The sequence below is a fragment of the Mauremys mutica genome, chromosome 2, assembly GCF_020497125.1.
Source record: "Mauremys mutica isolate MM-2020 ecotype Southern chromosome 2, ASM2049712v1, whole genome shotgun sequence".
Lineage (NCBI taxonomy): Eukaryota > Metazoa > Chordata > Testudines > Geoemydidae > Mauremys > Mauremys mutica.
In genome coordinates, this window is record NC_059073.1 from 135,550,945 (window position 1) to 135,567,765 (window position 16,821).

General features: G+C 48.1%; 1 long non-coding RNA gene across 1 annotated transcript in view; it reads left to right on the forward strand.

The window, feature by feature from the left end:
• LOC123365169 overlaps positions 1 to 14,524 on the forward strand; it is a 31,876-nt gene extending 17,352 nt beyond the window's left edge. The window contains exon 3 of the long non-coding RNA XR_006577458.1: positions 13,768 to 14,524. This is a non-coding gene — a long non-coding RNA (uncharacterized LOC123365169). The remainder of the gene's footprint in view (positions 1 to 13,767) is intronic.
• Positions 14,525 to 16,821: the final 2,297 nt, after the last annotated feature.

The following is a 16,821-nucleotide window of genomic DNA, read 5'->3' on the forward strand; positions in this document are numbered from 1 at the left end:
TGGGATATATGTCCACTGTAGTCTCTCTGTCTGTAGTAAGTTTCAGCAGTCCTGGAATGCTGAAATGTAAATCCAGGGGTGCTAGGGACACCATAAACCCTGAGCCACTGAGATCCTCCAAGATGCAATTTCTTTGTGTCCAGTTGATTGTGGTTTATTTTATATTTTAGGAGAGGCAACTGGAAGGTTTGTATTTGAAACATAATCACAAGAGAGTATGACTTTTGTGCAGTGTGCTGTGTGAGTGGCTATCACCCTCCTTTCACCCCAGAGGCAGCTGCATTTCATCAGCCTTGCAAGTAAACAGCTGGCAGAGTGCCTTGGGATCCATTGGGCTGAAAGATGCCATGGGTATATAAGACGTAGTAGTACATGCAGTGACCTGTGTTATAGGTGTGGTTACCTGTTTGCCTATCCATGAATATTTTTGTGGGTGCAATGCAGGCACGTTGTGTAGCTCAGGCAGAAATGATGATGCACGTAGAGAGGTGCAATAAACAAGGTGCCAGCGAGCAAGGGGATGATATAAACACAGACCCGAAGTTGTTCTGCAATTTGGGAATACACAACCCAGATAAAAAATTAGATAGATGCAAACACTTTCCCTGGCTGTTTTTGAAAGCATCTGACAAACGCAATGGGCAGGGGATGTATGACCCACTCCTGGCCACATCACAGGTGGCTCATACAGGAGATGAACTTTGGCTAATATATCTCTGCTGCATTCTCCCAGCCTCCCTCGGGTGAGAAGCAGAAGCAGGGAACTGGTCAGCTGCCACTCTGGAGCTGTGAAAGGGCAAAGCAATCCTATCTCAGAGCAGATGCTAAACTGACAGCTGGCTCTTGCCCAGGGCACCTCGCCTCTCCCTGGAATGGGAGAGCTGTCACTGTGGGGAAGGGTTCAGTGACAGACCAGTCACTGGGGGGCTGTCAATCAGTGTCACTCGACCACAGTGCAAGGAATCAAGTAAAAATCCTGGAGCTTTCAGTCAGCAGTGCACTCAGGGAGTTCAGCCACTAATAGTGACCAAACGGGGTGAACAGAGAACAAGGGTCACGGACGTCACATCTGCAGAACAAGGCAGCTGGGGAGACGGATGCACAAGAGTCATTTTTTCCCCCTGAGTGGAGATTCCATTCCTAAGAGTTTGGAAGTAAGGAGGATGTTCCGATCCACTTCTTCTGCTGGGGCCAGATCCTCAGATGTTGTCTGAAATGGGAACATCTTGCACCCAGGGCCACTGGCCAACTAATGCCTGGGGGAAAAGTGAACAGAAGGGTCCCTGAGGTTAATGGTGTTAAGAGGGAAATGCCAGAAGAGGGCAGATGAAATAACATAAGAACATAAGAAAGGCAGTAACGGGTCAGACCAAAGGTCCATCTAGCCCAGTATCTGTCTACCGACAGTGGCCAATGCCAGGTGCCCCTGAGGGAGTGAACCTAACAGGCAATGATCAAGTGATCTCTCTCCTGCCATCCATCTCCATCCTCTGATGAACAGAGGCTAGGGACACCATTCTTACCCATCCTGGCTAATAGCCATTTATGGACTTAGCCACCATGAATTTATCCAGTCCCCTTTTAAACATTGTTATAGTCCTAGCCTTCACAACCTCCTCAGGTAAGGAGTTCCACAAGTTGACTGTGCGCTGCGTGAAGAAGAACTTCCTTTTATTTGTTTTAAACCTGCTGCCTATTAATTTCATTTGGTGACCCCTAGTTCTTGTATTATGGGAATAAGTAAATAACTTTTCCTTATCCACTTTCTCAACATCACTCATGATTTTACATACCTCTATCATGTCCCCCCTTAGTCTTCTCTTTTCCAAACTGAAGAGTCCTAGCCTCTTTAATCTTTCCTCATATGGGACCCTCTCTAAACCCCTAATCATTTTAGTTGCTCTTTTCTGAACCTTTTCTAGTGCTAGAATATCTTTTTTGAGGTGAGGAGACCAAATCAGGAAAGAGAGAACGCGTAAGGAATTGCTAATTCCTGAGAGACATTGGCTATAGCTCTTGGGGCTAAGGCCATGTGGGGAGGGTGGTATGGATGCAGGGGGCTCTCCCATTCATCTGGGACTGCAAAGATCAGACTATTACGGCCCGTGCTCTGGGCCGGGGTTGCAGGACTTGCCGTGCTCCGTCCGGGGGAGCGGGGCCCTCTTAGGCGCCGGGCCCAATTCGGGGGAATCAGCCTAAAGCCGGCCCTGATTACGGGACTACCCGAGGCATGCCGCATCTGGTTTACTACAATGTGTTCAGCCATCTGGTGGAAGGGCCTTTGTCCTTAGCTTGTGCTGCTCTCTGCTGGCCACATCCTTGCTAAACAGGCACACTGGAAAAAAGCCAGGGCACTTTGCATGGCAGAAGCATGTGTGCAGCCTGGTATCGACCTCTCCCAGAGAAGGGGACGTATAACAACAGAATGCCTTCCCTTTTGGGGACACATGTGGAGAATTGTTCTGGAGAGTGAGAAAGTCAAGGGGGTCTAGTGGATTGGGGTACTGGGCTAGGAAGAGGCAGGAGATTTGGGTTCTGTTCCTACTTCTGCTATGTGACCTCAGGCAAATCACTTCCCCTCTCTGTGTCTTTGCTCCACCTCTCTATCTTGTCTACTCAGAGAGTAAACTCTTGGGCCAGGGACTGTCTCTCACTATGTGGCCATACAGCATCTAACACAATGGGGCCCTGATCTCAGCAGGGGCTTCTAGTTGCTTCTGGAATAGAAAATAATTGTGCATGAAGGAACATGCATCATAACTACATGAGGTTTAAATTGTCCTTGACTTGTGGTGTAACGTAGTCATCACTAGAGCTGGGGGCAATTGTTTGACTCAAACTTTTTTTTGCGGGGGGGGGGGGGGGGGAGAAAAATGCAGATTTGGGTTGATTGAAACATTTTGCGAATGTGTTTCATTTTTTTCAAACTGTTTTGGTCAAACACCCTCCCCTCAAAGCCCAAATTCTTAAAAACCCTAAATATTTTGTTTTGGCATTTTTGAAATGAAATGTTTCAATGTTTTTATTTGAAATGACTTTTTGTTTAATTTTTTTTTCAACTTTTCAGTTTGCTGAAAATTTTGGATAATTTTCCTCCTGGGTCAGCTTGAAGCAATTTCCCCCCCCCCAACTTTTTTTGGAACTACCAGCAAACCAACAAATCCAGTTATTCTCACAGCGCTGGTCATGACTGCAACCTAGTGGCAGAACTCCAGAAAACAGGGAGAGAAAAGAGGGTGTCAGCTGAGAGAGGGAGTTACTCCAGCAGAGTATGGCTTAAAGCTACATTCACTCCTCTGAGATAGCCTAGTCCAGTGGTTCTCAACAAGGGGTTCTGGGCCCCATGGGTGGCTGCACGCAGGTTTCAAGGGGTCTGCCAAGTATGGCCGGTGTTAGAGTCATAGGGCCCAGGGAATAAAGTTAGAGGCCTGCCGCGCAGGACTGCAGCCTGGAACCTCAAGCCTCAACACCAGGGAGTGAAATCGAAGCCTGAGCAACTTAGCATTGTAGGACCCCGGAGCAGTTACCCTGCTTGTTACCCCTTAATGCTGGCCCATGGCTTTAGATGGAGAAAAACCATTGTTGTGGCCCAACCGGGCTATGGGGTTTTTATAGCATGTTGGGGGTGGGGGAGAGCTCAAAAAGAAAAAGGTTGAGAACCTCTGGCCTAGTTGAACCACTAGGATAGAAGCTGATTTAAAGTAGCTAGTCACTAAGCTGCAAGGCTGTTTTATTCGGTAGAGCCAGCTCCAGCACAAAGAGTATCTTAGTTTGAGTTCCTGGTCAGTTTCATTTTTGAATCTGCTCACCGAGTGGAGACATCATTAAATCATGTTGTGATGGGTCTAAATCCTGACGTCTTTACTCAGGCAGGACTTCAGCATCTGGCCAGTGATTTCTTGTTACTTTCACTTTAATTCTGAAAGTTTTTCCTTCTCTTAGTAAAATATGCAGACTGATGGCCTGACCTTGCCAGCCCTTACTCACCGCAGTGGTCCTCACTCCTGTGAGGAAATGAGACATCACCTACAGCCCCCAACTAAAACCTCTCCAGCACATCATCAAAGATTTACAACCTATCCTTAAAGATGATCCCTCACTCTCACAGATCTTGGGAGACAGGCCAGTCCTCGCTTATAGACAGCCTCCCAACCTGAAGCAAATACTCACCAGCAACCGCACACCATACAACATAAACACTAACCCAGGAACCTATCCTTGCAACAAAGCCCGATGCCAGCTCTGTCCACATATCCATTCAAGTGACACCATCATAGGACCTAATCACATCAGACACACCATCAGGGGCTCGTACACCTGCACATCTACCAACGTGATATATGCCATCATGTGCCAGCAATGCCCCTCTGCCATGTACATTGGCCAAACCGGACAGTCTCTACGCAAAAGAATAAATGGACACAAATCTGACATCAGGAATCATAACATTCAAAAACCAGTGGGAGAACACTTCAACCTCTCTAACCACTCAGTGACAGACTTGAAGGTGGCAATTTTGCAACAAAAAAACTTCAAAAACAGACTCCAAAGAGAAACTGCTGAACTTGAATTAATATGCAAACTAGATACTATTAACTGTGGCCTAAACAAAGACTGGGAATGGTTGGGTCATTACACCAATTGAATCTATTTCCCTATGTTAAGTTCTCCTCACACCTTCTATGGGCCATCTTAATTATCACTTCAAAAAGTTTTTTTTCCTCCTGCTGACGATAGCTCATCTCAATTGATTAGACTCTGCCTGTTGGTATGCATACTTCCACCTTTTCATGTTCTCTGTATGTATAAATATCCCCTGTCTATGTGTTCCATTCTATGCATCCGAAGAAGTGAGCTGCAGCTCACGAAAGCTCATGCTAAAATAAATTTGTTAGTCTTTAAGGTGCCACAAGTACTCCTGTTCTTTTTGCGGATACAGACTAACACGGCTAGGGTGACCAGACGTCCCGATTTTATCGGGACTGTCCCGATATTTGCTTGTTTGTCCCGCGTCCCGACCAATGTTAGGTCGGGACACTGGACAAACAAGCAAAGGCTCCGGAGCCTGGAAGGGCTCGCGCCCTTCCCCGCCCCGACTCCGCCCCCTCCTTCTCCAATTGGATCCCTCCCCAAATCCCCGCCTCTTGCCAAGCAAACCATGCCCAGGAGACACAGGGGAACGCGGGGCCGGGGTGAGTGTGAGTCCGGCCTGGCCCCGAGCAGGCAGGACTCGGGCGCGGTACCTGGAGGGAGATTAGGGGGTGGCCTGCGGGGCCAGGCGGTGGCTGTTCTCCCCACCTGGGCAGCGGGACATGGGAGCAACTGCTGCTGCAGCTCCCACTGCCGCGGGGGGAGGAAGCGCCCAAGCATGTGGTGCCCGGGCCCGAACCCCCCGAGCCCGGGCCTGCTGCGGGGACCCAGCAGCACACACGCTGCGCCCAGCCGCTGGCCAGTCGCGTCTGGGCTGGCTGCCCAGCTGGGTGCAATCCCGCGGCGGAGGCATCGGCAGCCCAGCCCCGTTCGTTCCCCTGTGGGACCCGAGCGGGATGGGGGGGCTGGGGCCTGCTGCCCCCACTCCAGGGCCGCCCGCGGGATTGCACCAGCTGGGCAGCCAGCCCAGACACGAGTGGCCAGGGGCTGGGCGCGCACTGTGTGCGTGCTGGGTCCCCGCAGCAGGCCCGGGCTCGGGGGGTTCGTGGGCACAAGAGCCGCAGCTGCCAAGCTTGGCCAGCGGCCGCTTCCTCCCCCCGCGGCAGTGGGAGCTGCAGCAGCGGCTGCTCTCAGGTGGGGAGAACAGGTGGGGAGAACAGCCGCCGCCGCCTGGCCCCGCAGGCCACTCCCTACTCTCCCTACAGGTACCGCGCCCGAGTCCTGCCTGCTCGGGGCCAGGCCGGACTCACACTCACCGTGGCCCCGCGCTCCCCTGAGTCTCCCGGGCCTCCCTCCAGCACTTGTGGAGGGAGGAGGAATCGGGGGTGGGGGATTTATTTATTTTTTGCTCTGCCGCCATTTTTTCCCCCTCTGCCCCCGCCCCCCCCCCCCCGCGTCCCGATATTTGACCTGGGTGATCTGGTCACCCTAAACACGGCTGCTACTCTGAAACTCACACAAACAAAGTCTTGCAGGGTCAGGCCCTAAGATTCAAACAGCTCATACCTGTACCACTCTCCATGGCCACAAGAGGCTGCTATGACTATTTAACAGCTTAGCCAGTATCATCAGATCTGGCATTCCTTTTTTATCTCCAGTGTTTAAAAAAATGAATTGTCCTCCCTAAACCTCCAGACAAACACACACAAAAGGCTTGATTCTCCACTGCCCTGCATCTTGTGTAGGCATTTACCTCTGGGCCAAGCGAGTGCAAACCCTGTCCCATATCAGAATCTAGTGATAGAGTTTTGCATTCCCTTTGCACAGGTAAATATGAGGACACAATGCACCAGGCAGTGGGGAATCGGAGGTCAAGGTGTTGTGTCACTAAATGCCCAGCAGTGGTGGCTGGGAACATCTGTGGAAATAAAGCCTGTTTTTATGAGGACAGCAGCTGCAGACTAGTTGAAAAGTGGCAAGGTTTAGTGACCATCAAAAGACCCAAGATCTCATTCATCTTGGTAGAGTCTGAACATTCCGCATACGTAGTTGCAGAAGCCAGTGAGCTCAGACAATCATCATCTTCATAAAAGGCAGCCCCACAGATAAACCTGACCTCATGTATCAACCATACCCAGATACATCCAAAGAGCATTAAGGGAACAGTCTACCGGCTTCTGGCAAGTGGCTGTGATGGATAGAAAAGCCATCCTGAGCTGACACCAAGATCCTGTAAACTCATACATGCTGGCAGACCCCTGCACCCATTCAGGGGTCCATCTGCATGGAGCTTGCAGGACAGTGGCCCATTAGCTGCACACCAAAGTGGGACTGAGAACAAGCGGAAAGAGCCTGGTATCAGCTGATGTAACCGAGAAGATAAGCTGAGAATGGGTGTAATGAGTCTGATATTAGATAACCTATTGGGAACCAGGGTCATTGAGTGCCTACTGGAGGAACAATACCTGATATCCTCACGCCAACTCCCCTGCTCTAAACACTGGACCATACATCCTTCCAGTGTTGGGTCTAGAACCCAGGAGTCCCTACAACTTGCTTTAACCACTTGACCACACTCCTTCTTAGTGCTGGGTTTAGAACCCAGGAGTCCTGACTCCCGGTCTCCCTGTTCTTCCCAACAGACAAAACTGCCTCCCTGGTGTGACGTTTAATATATCAGCACAACTCAGTCTCACAAGAGAACCACAGCCCCCCAAACAGAATAGTGTTTGCATGCAGCAGTGGAGGAAAAATAAAAAAGACTCAAGGTTTCTCTTCAAATTCTAGCTTGAGGTAGGTAATTTAATTACTTTAATAAGAACAATTTAGGAAGTTAATTGATTTGTAACTAGGCTTAAATTTCTTGAATATCAAGTGTCACTTTCTTTTTTAATACTGCTGCATATTAAAGTAATTAGGTCGTTAGCAGAAATCTTCCTGCTCCCCTTAGCACATTTGACTAAGATTAAGAGGAAAGTCCCTGACTTTGGGGGCAGATTTTGAAGTTCTTCTGTTTTTGATGTGGCTGACTGAGTTTGTAGGGCTAAACTTCCTCATTAAAACCACCAGGGTATTCTAGTCTATTCTATTCCTCCAAAACCCTATTGCATTCAGAGAAGGGTTGATCCTGAGCTAGGTCCCTCTGGATGTGGGTTCAGTTCCCCAATCCCCCACATTCTTCTTGTGTGACCTTGGTCAAGTCACTTTACCTTCTGTTTCTCCTCCCAGTGTTTGCCTATCTTGTCTACTTAGATTGCAAGGTCTTTGGGGCAGGGACTGTCTCTTGTTATGTGTTTATACAGGGACCGGCATGATTGGGGCCCCTGATTTTGGCTGAGTCCTCTTGGTGATGCTGTAATTCTACTCATAATGTAATTCCTATTGAACTCGATAGGACTTTTCCATTTACATGGTGCTTGAGAAGGGCAAGGGACTTGCTGTGTTGAGCAGAGAGCGGGGTTCTTTGAACTCAGCACTGGGATCACAGAGTGAGAGTTGAGTACAAGCTCCAAGAGCTTCTGCCTGTTGCGGTATATGGGGGGGCAATCCTGCCCAGCTCCTCCGAGCTCCTCCCAGCAGTCACAGCTGAAAGCCCCCTCTAATTTTCTTGCATCTCATCATGTATTGATAGCTGTGCGATGCCAGGTAACTATGGCAACTCATTGATTAGCATCCAGCCCCTGTGAAACGAGGAACATGCAGCCATAAGAATTACAAATGATGCCGTATTGTCTGCTGCCAATAGGCTGATTACTGCCATTTTCTGCCAGGTAGACTGGCCTTTACAGGCAGCCCAGCGGTGTGTAATTACCGCACAGTGATTGATGCATTGCTATAGTTACTATCTGCTGTGTTCCCTGACTAATAGCTTTTAAGTTCCCTTTTCAGATGGAAATGCATTGTCTGTAAATGCAGAAGGCAGAGGTCTAAAAAACCTGTAGATTCATCCTGGAAGATGCCAGCCTGGGCATGGAAAAGGGTAGGAGCCACTTAGAACAAACCACTGCTCAGATGGGGGGAGAAGGAAAACAATTCTGGTTTGTATGAATTGCTGTGGAACTGCTCTCAGGGTTAAAGTGCAGACAGTGGCACAGCCAGGTTTTTCCAGTCCTTGCCACCCATTAACATCACATGATGACTGCTTTGGAGATAGTTGGGCACTGTCTGGAGTGGGGAGACATGGAGGAATGGAGATGTTCTGTTCAAGTGTGATCATTTTCTGAGTGCCTGGGGAGAGAGAGAAATGTTGTTGTTCTTGCCAGCAAGTTAAAGAAGTATGGATGGATAGAGAGCTGGCTAAATCATCAGGCTCAATGGGTAGTGATCAATGGCTCCATGTCTAGTTGGCAGTCGGTATCAAGCAGAGTGCCCCGCGGGTTGGTCCTGGGGCTCGTTTTGTTCAATATCTTCATTAATGATTTGGAGGAGGCGTGGATTGCACCCTCAGCAAGTTTGCAGATGACACTAAACTGGGAAGAGTGGTAGATAGGATATAGAGGGACCTAGACAAATTAGAGGATTGGGCCAAAAGAAATCTGATGAGGTTCAACAAGGACAAGTGCAGAGTTCTGCACTTAGGACCGACGAATCCCATGCACTGTTACAGACTAGGGACCAAATGGCTAGGCAGCAGTTCTGCAGAAAAGGACCTAGGGGTTACAGTGGATGAGAAGCTGGATATGAGTCAACAGTGTGCCCTTGTTGCCAAGAAGGCTAACGGCATTTTGGGCTGTATAAGTAGGGACATTGCCAGCAGATCGAGGGACGTGATCATTCCTCTCTATTCTCCATTGGTGAGGCCTCATCTGGAGTACTGTGTCCAGTTTTGGGCCCCACACTAGAAGAAGGATGTGGAAAAATTGGAAAGAGTCCAGCGGAGGGCAACAAAAATGATTAGGGGGCTGGAGCACATGACTTATGAGGAAAGGCTGAGGGAACTGGGATTGTTTAGTCTGCAGAAGAGAAGAATAAGGGGGGATTTGATAGCTGCTTTCAACTACCTGAAAGGGGGTTCCAAAGAGGATGGATCTAGACTGTTCTCAGTGGTAGCAGATGACAGAACAAGGAGTAATGGTCTCAAGTTGCAGTGTGGGAGGTTTAGGCTGGATATTAGGAAAAACTTTTTCACTAGGAGGGTGGTGAAGCACTGGAATGGGTTACCTAGGAAGGTGATGGAATCTCCTTCCTTAGAGGTTTTTAAGTTCAGGCTTCACAAAATCCTGGCTGGGATGATTTAGTTGGTGTTGGTCCTGCTTTGAGCAGGGGGTTGGACTACATGACCTCCTGAGGTCCCTTCCAACCCTGATATTCTATGATACGTCTGCACTTAGAGACGCCAACGGAGATTGGGGCCCCGCTGGGCGGGGTGCTGCACAGACATATAAAGGACAGTATCTGCCCCAAAGACCTTGCAATCTAAATAGACAGAGTATTATTATCCCTCCATTTTACAGATGGAGAACTGAGGCATGAGAGATTAAATAACTTTGCCAAGGTCACATTATGAGGCTATGGCAGAGCTTGGAGTTAAACGTGGTCCTGAGTGGAGTCCAGTGCTTTAACCCTGAGAGCATCCTTCTTCTCCATTTTAAACAAGATGCCTGTCATTTCTCAAAACAGTGCAATAGCAATGCACAGACCTCACACAGGAACTGCTGGGCATACTGGAACAGGACAATTGGTCATCCAATCCAGTAGCCTAGTTGGTTTAGAGAATGACACAAAACACCCATAATGCTTTAAGCTGTCCAATATTTCCCAATATTTCCTTTCTGACCCCAGCATAGAGCAGTTCATCCCCTGGAGCATGAGGATCAATACTCCTTGAACTCTTATCCTAGATAGCATCACTGCGAATGAAAGCTGTTACTCTTAAAAATGTCTCAGCTAGAGGTAGAGCTCAAGATACAAAATTCAGATATAGATCAGGATTCTGAATCCCCTGAAGTTCAAGGTTTTTCTGAGACAGGGTTTTGAAACAGTTAAATTGGCAGTGCCTACGGATGGTGATGGGAAGAAGGCGGCTTATGGTTTAGAGGGGAGGGATGTCATTTGTGACTAAGGGGCTTGCTGGAGAGATGGGTAAAGCTAGGAATCAAACCCCAGACTTTGTGTGGACTTGGGCAAGTTACTTAATCTCTCAGTTACACATCTCTGAAATGAGGATAGTTATTCATGCCTGTTTTACCTATTTAGAGTGGAAGAGAGAGCAAAGAAAGCAGCAGTTAAACCAAAAAGTAAATTGTACAGTCCTTGACAACCTTAATTCTTTCCCCCCTGCTCTTGTACACTATAGTGATCTGAATAGGTAGGTAGGCAGATAGATTGTGAAAGTTAGAGGGACATCAATACTGTTGGCTTGTGTCTAAATAGACAATGAACGTGAAGTCATTCCAGCTGCAAGCTCTGCTGGCTTAACTGACTCCTGATTAGTCAGTGACTAACGCTCAGACCTCAATGGTTCAAATGTGTCCTGGAAAAGGACGGTGTACATCCTGGCTTAGATCTGGAAGGATCACAGATGGGCTTTGCCTCCACTGTGGAGAACGCCAAATACTTCTCCAGACCTTCCCCTCCCCTTCCATCTCTCATGCATTACTCCTGATATTTATAAATTTACCTAACCTACACAGAGTTAAAAGTGGTTTGTTTCTTTTCAGGCTGTTGAGTGCAGCCAGGGTAATTTAGTAGAAAAATGTCATGCTAATGCAATTCAAAGTTCAAATGATCTTTCATTTCGAGAGAAAGAAGAATGTGTGTGCAGTCGGAATGTTAAAACCCACTACTTGCCCTGCAATTCAAATAGAAATATGAGCTTCAGGGGATACATAAGTCACATGAAGTACTGTGAGTGAAATGCACAAAATGAATAAAAATGATCCAGAAGCTGTTATTAGCATTGCTGGGGGGGCTGATCCAGCATAGAACAAGTGTAGAGGCAGTCAGGAGCGGTGTCGGAAAGGGGAAGTTTGCATGAAATTACATTAACACAGAAATAATGAGAAAAAGTTATCAGTAAGACCTTTTCATATTAATATCTAAATGTTGTAAGCCAGGAGCTCCTAGCCCTCTCAGTTCTGATATGCTATAAACACGTGGGTATGGTGCATAGTTAAATAGCACAACACAATGTTGTGGACATCGGGTAGTGTAGTCACTATGCTGCACACACACAACTTCATGGCAATAGCAGGGATAGAATTCAGCTAAAAGCACAGGCCACCCCCGCTAGAACTAAAGGAGAATCTCCCAGTAGCACTATAGGGACTATGACATAGCTAAGCAGTACTGATTTCATCCAAGAGAAGGCAGTGGTGGATAAACATACAGGCCAGTTCATTACAATGACAGTATTTCTGTGGTTCTCAAACCCTGGCCTTGAACCTCAAATTCATTCCTGATCTGGATCTGAATCTGAACATCACCTGCTCTGTCTTTCTCTATCTAAAAGCAAAGTCCTTCTGACTACCTGTAGTAATGAAAAATCCCATGGCACATCTTTGCAAGAGTGGAGGATATTGTTAGCTCGTGTGTCCTGGTCACACTCCATCCCCTTGCTATTTTCACTGGATACAGAGTCCTCTAATTCATAGGATGATAAAATTTGTCACACCATATCAAATGAGCTGCTAGATGGAGTCTGGAAACCCCATCTTGGGTAGCAGTTTAATGCCAGATGGTCCAGAACAAAGTGAAAATCCCTCTCAATGCCCAGAGTGCATCACTGTATAGGATAGGGTGGCCAGACAGCAAGAAAAATCAGGGAGGGGGGGCAGTAATAGGACCCTATATAAGAAAAAGCCCCATATATAGGGACTGTCCCTGTACAATAGGGACATCTGGTCACCCTAGTATAGGACCAGATCCTCAGCAGCTGTAACTCAGCACAGCTCCAGTGACTTGAATCTGCTATGTCAATTTATACCAGCTGAAGATCTGGCCCTCCAACTTTAGTGGCTGGCCATTTCTTTCCTATTCCCCACCCACTCTCCCACAGGCAATCGGTTTACTCCCTAATGCATTTGGGTTTGTTAGTCCTGTAACACCACTTAGGCTGTTTAACTCCAAATATTTAATGGTCATATCATCATCCGGTCCTTTAAAAAGTCCCCCTACATTATTTATTTATCTCAGCAGTCTCCCTGCAGCAGTGAATTCCAGAGTTGACTGAAAGTTGAGTGTATTCCTTCATAGTTTACCAGGAATTACTCAAAACCAAAACCATTTATATGGATCTGACATGCTTTACTCCAATGAAACCCAGATCCCAGCCATCTGTGGTCTAAATTTTGCAACACAGAAACCCTTAACCATGAGCTTCTTCCAGCCCTTTTTGCCTGTCATTGATATTTATTGGATGAAACCAATGGCAAAACTCCCACTGACATCAACAGGGCCAGGATTTCACCCCTGCCTTTTGATTTTGTCGAGTAGCTCCAAGTTCTCTCAATGAAAGGCAGTAAATGTTAGTGTCTGATGAACGCATGGTTTTGCGGTTTTGGTGTTGCAAAAACCCTAGACTAGGGTTACACTTGATCAAAGTATGTAGGATCCAAAGGAACAGATCTGTATTGGACTAATTACTTGTTCAAGGGATAGTCAAGAGGCAAGGACATTGGACTAAGAGTCAGAAGATGAGAGTGATAATCCCATTACAGCCACTAACCTGGTGTGTGACCTTTGGCAAGTCACATCACCTCTCTGATTTTCTTTTCCCTCCTACCCTTGTCTGTTTAGACTGCAAGTTCTGTGGTGCAGGAACTGTCTTTCACTGTGTATCTATATAGTGCCATTTATACACAATGGAGCCCTGATCTCTTGTAGGCATTATTCTAATTCCAGCTATACTTTGAGAAACACTCTTAGTGGCTGCAAATGGTGTATAACCCTTGCGCTGCCCTCTGCACAGGGGTGGCATTCATCCAACATTTGTAAAGCACATTGAGATCTCAGGGCGGGAGTTGTCATAGAAGCGCAGAAGCATTATCCTTCTAAGAAACATACAAGCATGTTTGGAAACAAACATCGATACCTGCCAGAATTCATTAAGTGTAACTGAAGGCCAGAATTATTCGTTGCGGCATCCGGTGGGGAACGAGCAGCAGGGGTAGTCAGACTCTGAAAGAAGAGAAATATTCCTGTCTCAGTGCAAGCATCATTAGCAATTTTTTTTTTTAGTAGAAGAGAAATACCAAAACCATGTGATACAGAAGCACGACTGTTTCCAAGAGCCTCTTTAATACTGAAGATCCCAACAGAGCTCCTACTTTTGACTTTGGGTTTGCTAAAGGAAACCCTGGAGACAAGGAGTTCTGTCTCCCTTCCCTTCAGAGGACAGCAGCCAAGCTCTCTGTTGGTAAAAATATTTCACAGTTTTCATTTTTTTTATCTTCTCTTCAGTGCTTTGTTCTTTGTTCCTTCCTTGCCCTCCCTCCCTCTTTCTCTACGTAGCAAGCCCCAGGGCAGTTTTCATTGCACTCCATGGTTTTATCAGCACACACAGAGACTTGACAAACAGAATAAGGACTTCCATGTCCAACAATTACATCTTGTGTTTAAGTGTCAAACGTAGAAATGCCTTGGTTGGGTTGCTAAGGAAGGAGGGAAGCTGAGTCTTCTAATGGTTCTCTGCTAGTTTGTATCCAGCTAAGGATCTGACTCAGGGTCTCTAGCTTTGGGTTGCAAGTTGCCGGTGTGGCTGTCTCACCATCATATTATCCCCACACCACATCAATGCTAATAGACCTTTTAGGATTATATGGGATTTCGTGTAAACAGACAGTTGATCAGATTCCCATCTAGGGGATATCAGCAGAGCTGCACTGAAGCAAATGATGATGACGTCGGGGATCAATGGAGCTATGCCGATTTACAGCGGCTGAGGATCCAACCCAGTGTTTCAAATAGAAATGTTCAAAGTTGATGTTTGTTAAAATAGCACACATGAAACCAGAACACAAGGAAATCCCATGGGGTGAGAACACTTAAAACTGTGCTCAGAATGCATCTTGCTGGCAGAATCCCTAAGTAGAATTATAGTGATGGCTAATTATCTGTCTATCTGATCATTCTTCTGCAACTGTATACAATTTTAAGGCATATGAAACAGTTACATGTACATGTCCAGAGACAAAATATTACACAGGCAATTAGGCTGTAAAGTTGTGAAAGCATTAAAGGAATTCTTTCTGATCATACTCTGGTAATCCAGAGACCAAAATTTGATTCCCCATAATCCTGGAATGTCTGAATTGCTGCATCCACAATTTACTCTGTTGTGTTGTATACAAAGGTGTCACAAATATTTTAATATGAAAATGGTGTGTGTGTGTGTGTTGAGGGGGGGTTTCCATTCCAATCCTGCATAAAGCATAGCTGTGCCCTGGGCCTGAGCCCTCAGGAAGAGGAATTCTTTGTAAGAACCTGATTGCTAGAAGGAAAGCATAAAGAGGAGAAATATATGAAAGATTAAAGAAGACAATTTTGGAAGCAAGGCAGGAGTGTGACATCAGATGAAACACAGCCACTTGCAGAAGGTTGTCTTAAATTACTGTATGTTACAATACCATTGGCTAAAAGACTGTAGATGTTGGATTGGAATGGCTGTTGGACATAGCGCAATACAATTCAATAGGTAAGGACAGGAAGTAAAAAAGAATGCTGTGTCCAGCTGATGCTGCAGGGGAAATTTAGGCTGGCAGAGTGTAAGTGTCCCATCTGAAAAACAACAACCTGAATCAGTCCCAGCACATGGTGGTCTTGTCCCATGCCACAATTCAGGTCTGGTTTAGAAAAATAAACAGTGTCTCATTCACAAGTTGAGGACGTCCCATGTGCTCTGAGGAGAGAGAGAAAGAGAGAGAAGAAATGAACATTGGGAGAAGGAGAGGAGAGGGAAAAGGATACTGCATCAGACCCAAGTGGCCATAAATATTTTCACTCGGGTGTTTCTTCTGTGTCTGAGTTGTTCACAAATGCACTTCTCTGCTAGCCATGGGTGGCAAGTTTGTAGAAATTTTGGTGGTGCCCAGAACCTGCCCCCCCAACTCTGCCCCCCCCAAACTCTGCCTCACCTGCCTAAGGCTCTGGGCGGGGTTTTGGGGGCAGGTATGGGGTGCAGGTCCTGGGCTGGGGATTAGGGTGCAGGAGGGGTGCAGGCTTTGGGATGGAGTTTTGGTGCAGGCTCTGGGCTGCGGGTGGGGGCGTGGGAAGGGGGAGGTGGTGCACGCTCTGGGAGGGAGTTTGGGAATAGGAGGGAGTGCAGGGTGAGGGCTGTGGGGCTGAGGATGAGGGGTTCATGCTGTGGGGGGGCTCAGGGCTAGGGCAGAGGGGTGGGGTGAGGGCTGTGGGGCTGAGGATGAGGGGTTCATGCTGTGGGGGGGCTCAGGGCTGGGGCAGAGGATCAGGGTGCAGGGGGATGAGGGTTGGGGCTGGGGATGAGGGGTTCATGATGCAGGAGGGGGCTCAGGGCTAGGGCAGAGGTTTGGGGTGTGGGGTGAGGGCTGTGGGGCTCATGATGTGGGGGGACTCAGGGCTGGGGCTGAGGATTAGGGTGCGGGGGGATGAGGGCTCTGGCTGGGGCTGAGGATTAGGGTGCGGGGGGATGAGGGCTCTAGCTGGGGCTGAGGGTTTGGGGCATTGGGGAGGCTCAGGGCGAGGGCAGAAGCACAGGGTAAGGGGAGCCTGCCTTGCCATTAGTGAATGGCAGGCGCTAGGACCCTGTGGCAGCAGACAGCAGTTCTGCCGGGAGCCGATCTCCGACAGCACAGAGCAGGCAGGGGAGAGGCGCGCGCTGCTTTTTGTCAGGCAGGGACGCGGCGAGGCGGGGGGGGATACATGAGGGGGGGTGGCAGGCGGGAGCTGGGACCTGCTCCAGGCAGGGACGCGGCGGGGCAGGGGGAGACCCACAGGGGCCAGGGCCCGATCCAGGCAGGGCCGGGGGAGAGACCCAGCTCCAAATATTGCTGGAGCAGGGCCCCCAGCCCTGAATATTCCTGGAGCCCGGGCACCGCACACATATATAACCTGCCGCCCATGCTGCTGGCAGCAGTGCCCATAGAATCTATGGCAGTGGTCTCCAACGTGGTGCCTGTGGGTGCCATGGCGCCCGCCAGGGCATTTATGTGCGCCCGCCTAGTGCCCAGCAGGGGATCTGCCGGGGACAGAGAACTCAGGCTGCGGGCGCAATGTTCTCTGTTTCCGGCAGGCGCAGGGCCTGCCTAGTTCCCAGCA